Raw genomic sequence first — 5,596 nt, 5'->3', positions numbered from 1 at the left:
CTCACTGCTTAATGGGGAGAACCGGTTGAAAGTTTCTGTCGGCTGAATGAGCAACACCGATTCATACAGCATTTCCTTCCAGAAGCCATGAAAAAAATTGTCCCGAGTGGATTTAAACTACTATCTGTTCTTATTGGTGGCACAGACGCTGTTTCATCCTTTCCTACACTGAAATGACCCTTGCCTAACGATTGCGTCTGAAGCTGGGCTTGCAGCACAGCTATCCTCGCCATAAGGCGATCGTTCTCCAGTATAGTATGAGTACAGCGACTGCAATTAGAAGGCATGTTAATGTTACTAGTTAGCTTCGGCTGGTGGAGGTCCTGACGAACCATGACGAAAAAAGTCGAGCGAGGGGGAAAAACAAAAAATTATAAACGGTAATTAAAAAGTAAAAACCGTAAAATTGGCAGGTAGCAAAGTAAGGTCAGCAACAAACCGCACAGCAGCAAGTAAACAAGTCTAGAAGTTGTGACCGGAAACTGTGCTACCATGCTGTGTTGTTGTCTTAGGTCTTCTCTTTATGTAGTGTTGTGTTGTCTCTCTTGTCATAATGTGTGTTTTGTTCTATATTATTATTTTTAATCCCTGCCCCTGTCCCGGCAGGAGGCTTTTTAGTAGGCCGTCATTGTAAATAAGAATGTGTTCTCAACTGACTTGCCTAGTTAAATAAAGGTTAAATTAAATAAATAAATAAAAAATATGAAGTAGTTCTAAAATCCCAGATGCAAAAATGAATTGGTAAAAAACGATTGGAACAATTACCGGGTTTTATGAGTATACGACAAGTCCACTATGTCGGAATATAGTGATTCTCACTGAAAAAAGTTGCCAGCAATCAAGAAACAACTCAGGTGCAAGCAGCATCAATTACGTGCAAATTGCGTCGTGTAACTGCAGCCTAACGACGCACTTGGCCGTTCCACGAGTGGTCTGAGGCAATCGGTAAATAACGAGCGTTTTCAAGTACAACTTTACAAACGATGGTTTTGGGAAACAGCTCAGAGATTTAACGATGCTCCTAAGAAGATTCTAGTTTTTCCTAGCCAAGAATTATGATCTGTATTTGGATTTCATGGCAAAGTAAAACATGAAGCCAGCTAAACTGCAAAAAAAATGTTTCTTCTACCCAGATCAACTGTTCTTGAAACATTTTGTAGTCTACAGAGTTGCAGTAGCATTATTCAGCCACCGAATTTCGCTATCGGCCTGTTTAACAGCAATAGAAACATCAGACCAATACCCCCCTTTCATTACAGTCTTATGCTTTCCTGTGTATTAAAAGCATCAAGTCTCTGTGGCGCAATTGGTTAGCGCGTTAGACTGTTAATCTAAAGGTTGGTGGTTCGAGCCCACCCAGGGACGATTGGCTTTTTACATTTTGAGCGTGACTGCTACAATAATATTACAATCCACATTTTGGAAAATAGTTCCAAATGTACCAGTTCTAGATCAATGTGACGCTATGGTGACCAGTGAGCGGAGATAAGGGTGGACTTTACCTAGCAGTTAATGTTAATGTTTTGTATACTCAGTTTAAACAGTGGAAGCTCAATTTCAAGTATCATAGCAAATGGTCTGTATACTTATGTAAATAAGGTATTTGTGTTTTCTATTTGCAAAAAAAATTCATTCGCAAAAAATTCAAAAAACCTGTTTTCGTTTTGTCATTATGGGGTATTTTGTGTAGATTGATGAATCTTTTTATTTATTTAATCCATGCTACAACAAGGCTGAACGTAACAAAATGTGAAAAAAGTCCAGGGGTCTGAATACTTTCTGAATGCACTATAGTCTAGTCCAGGGGTCTGAATACTTTCTGAATACTTTCTGAATGCACTAGTCTAGTCCAGGGGTCTGAATACTTTCTGAATGCACTAGTCTAGTCCAGGGGTCTGAATACTTTCTGAATACACTAGTCTAGTCCAGGGGTCTGAATACTTTCTGAATGCACTAGTCTAGTCCAGGGGTCTCCAACTTTTTCTAGCATTAGCGCTACCTTTAAAAAATTAAACATGTCATTTTTTTCTAGCTTTCAAATAGGCACATTCTTCTCTTCTCCCCTGCAACTCTTCCCCGGGTCCTTAGTGTACTAGATTAAGTAGTACACTATGTTTTCTGTCAATATACCTGGTAAAATAATGACTATTAAACAACTATAAAATTAATTTTTTTCTCTCCAAAATAATTTTTATATTTTCCCAAATTATATTTTCTCTGTTTATTTTTCCTGGTTTTAGATTATTACTTTTGTTTTCACTCAAAATTGCAGTTGTTCATAGAGAAACAGTGAAATGGGTTGTTCTGAGTCCAATGATGACGTCAATGGAACGGGATGTTCAAATAACATTTTATTGGTCACATACACATATTTAGCATATAGCACATATACATATTAGGATGAGCAATGTCGGCGTGGCATTGACTAAATACAGTATATACATATGAGATGAGTAAAGCAGTGTGTTAACATTATTAAAGTGGTCATTGATTCCATGTCTCTGTATATAGGGCAGCAGCCTCTTTGGGGTGTTAGGCTGGGTTTCTGTATAAGCACTTTGTGACAACTGCTGGTGTAAAAAGGGCTTTATAAATACATCTTATTGATTGATGAATTAATAAACATAGCTAGGAGTAATTATTATGTTGCCAGCAAGCTACAAGAACCCTACATAAATGCTTCTATAGTATCACTGTCACTAGTCCCATATGGTCTAGCGGTTAGGATTCCTGGTTTTCACCCAGGCGGCCCGGGTTCGACTCCCGGTATGGGAACATCGTTTTTTCCATCAATCTATTGTTTTCGCACTGTGATATTTAGAATTTTATGGAAAGATTTCATATATTTTATGAAAAAGTGTCAATTTCTATCCAGCAAAACAATATAAAAAATCAAATTGGTTAGCTATCATCAGCTGACGTGGGTAACGGTGAATTACCGTATCCTAGCAGCAGGATATTATCATAGTTTCCAAACCAAGAGGCGCAACATCGCGAGATTTAGGGAACGCTTTGGAAAAAGACCATACAGACCGGGTTTGGGATTTGAGAAGTCAATGGCCGTTTTCAAGAGGGTGAATGATCCACAAATAGTAATCAGTCGTTATTTCAATTGTATTTGTCACATACGCCGAATACTACAGGTTTAGATCTTACCGTGAAATGCTTATTTACAAACACGTAACCAACAATGCAGTTCAAGAAAAATATTTACTAAATAAACTAAAGTAAAAAAATATAAAAAGTAACAATAAAATAACGAGACTAGTCAATGGGGTACAGGTTAGTCGAGGTCATTTGTACATGTAGGTAGGGTTAAAGTGACTATGCACAGATAATAAAAGCGAGTAGCAGCTGTGTAAAAACAAAGGGGGTCAATGTAAATTGTCCGGGTGGCCATTTGATTAATTGTTCAGCAGTCTTATTGAAAAACATTTTTTTTTTACCTTTATTTAACTAGGCAAGTCAGTTAAGAACAAATTCTAGGAACAGTGGGTTAACTGCCTTGTTCAGAGGCAGAACGAAAGATTTTTACCTTGTCAGCTCGGGGCTACCTGCCACCCCTACAGATGGTAGTTCGTACTGTACCGTACGCACTACCCTCTGTAGCGCCTTACGGTCGGATACCGAGCAGTTGCCATACCAGGCGGTGATGCAACCGGTCAGGATGCTCTCGATGGTGCAGCTGTAGAACTTGTTGAGGATCTGGGGACCCATGCCAAATCTTTTCAGTCTCCTGAGGGGGGAAAGGTGTTGTCGTGTCCTCTTCACGACTGTCTTGGTGTGTTTGGACCATGTTAGTTTGTTGGTGATGTAGACACCAAGTAAATTTAAACTCTCAACCCGCTCCACTACAGCTCCGTCGATGTTAATGGGGGCCTGTTCGGCCCTCCTTTTCCTGTAGTCCACGATCAGCTCCTTTGTCTTGATCACGTTGAGGGAGAGGTTGTTGTCCTGGTACCACATAGCCAGGTCTCTGATCTCCTCCCTATAGGCTGTCTCATCATTGTTGGTGATCAGGCCTGTTGTGTCATCAGCAAACTTAATGATGGTGTTGGAGTCGTGTTTGGCCGTGTAGTCATGAGTGAACAGGGAGTACAGGAGGGGACTGAGCTTTCCCCCCTGATGGGCCCCAGTGTTGAAGATCGGCGTGGCAAATGTGGTGTTGCCTACCCTTACCACCTGGGGGCGGCCCGTCAGGAAGTCCAGGATCCAGTTGCAGAGGGAGGTTTTTAGTCCCAGGGTCCTTCACTTAGAGATAAGCTTTGTGGGCACTATGGTTTTGAATGCAATTTATGATACAAGGTTTGGTTTTGATGGTCTCAAATAAAGCTAATGAGAGAAGTGAAAAAGGTTTCCTTAGTTCTTAACCTTTCTTGAAATCTAAATGCACAATCTAGATTCAAGCCAATGTCTTAAGTAGTTAACATGTTATTACACCCACCTTGTGAAAGAGATATACACTGATGATATACACTGATGATATACACTGAGTATACACTGATGATATACACTGATGATATACACTGAGTATACACTGATGATATACACTGATGATATACACTGAGTATACACTGATGATATACAGTGAGTATACACTGATGATATACACTGAGTATACACTGATGATATACAGTGAGTATACACTGATGATATACACTGATGATATACAGTGAGTATACACTGATGATATACACTGAGTATACACTGATGATATACAGTGAGTATACACTGATGATATACACTGATGATATACACTGATGATATACAGTGAGTATACACTGATGATATACACTGATGATATACACTGAGTATACACTGATGATATACACTGATGATATACAGTGAGTATACACTGATGATATACACTGAGTATACACTGATGATATACACTGAGTATACACTGATGATATACACTGAGTATACACTGATGATATACACTGATGATATACACTGATGATATGCACTGAGTATACACTGATGATATACACTGAGTATACACTGAGTATACACTGATGATATACACTGAGTATACACTGAGTATACACTGATGATATACACTGATGATATACACTGATGATATACACTGAGTATACACTGAGTATACACTGATGATATACACTGATGATATACACTGAGTATACACTGATGATATACACTGATGATATACACTGATGATATACACTGAGTATACACTGAGTATACACTGATGATATACAGTACACTGATGATATACAGTACACTGAGTATACACTGATAATATACTGTACACTGAGTATATACACTGAGTATACACTGATGCTATACACTAAGTATACAGTATGATATACACTGAGTATACATAGAAAATGTAAATCCAGGACATTCCAATTAGTATGATACATTTTATGGGCAAATGTTTGTGGATACCCATTCAAATTTGTGGATTCGGCTATTTCAGCCACACCCGTTGCTGATAGGTGTATAAAATCGAACACACAGCCAAGCAATCTCCATAGACAAACATTGGCAGTAGGATGGCCCGTACTGAAGAGTTCAGTGACTTTCAATGTGGCACCCGCATAGGATGCCACCTTTCCAACAAGTTTGTTCATAA

General features: G+C 38.9%; 2 non-coding genes across 2 annotated transcripts; both read left to right on the top strand.

Moving 5' to 3' along the window:
* The first annotated feature begins 1,291 nt into the window (after positions 1-1,291).
* On the top strand, positions 1,292-1,365 carry trnan-guu (transfer RNA asparagine (anticodon GUU)). Its single transcript has one exon. It is a non-coding gene; the product is annotated as a tRNA-Asn (tRNA).
* A 1,338-nt stretch (positions 1,366-2,703) lies between these two features.
* trnae-uuc (transfer RNA glutamic acid (anticodon UUC)) lies at positions 2,704-2,775 on the top strand. Its single transcript has one exon. It is a non-coding gene; the product is annotated as a tRNA-Glu (tRNA).
* The last annotated feature ends 2,821 nt before the right edge of the window (positions 2,776-5,596 follow it).

Source organism: Salmo trutta, chromosome 30, assembly GCF_901001165.1.
Source record: "Salmo trutta chromosome 30, fSalTru1.1, whole genome shotgun sequence".
NCBI lineage: Eukaryota > Metazoa > Chordata > Actinopteri > Salmoniformes > Salmonidae > Salmo > Salmo trutta.
The sequence above is the reverse complement of the archived record's forward strand: the minus strand, read 5'-3'. Positions and strand labels throughout refer to the sequence as shown.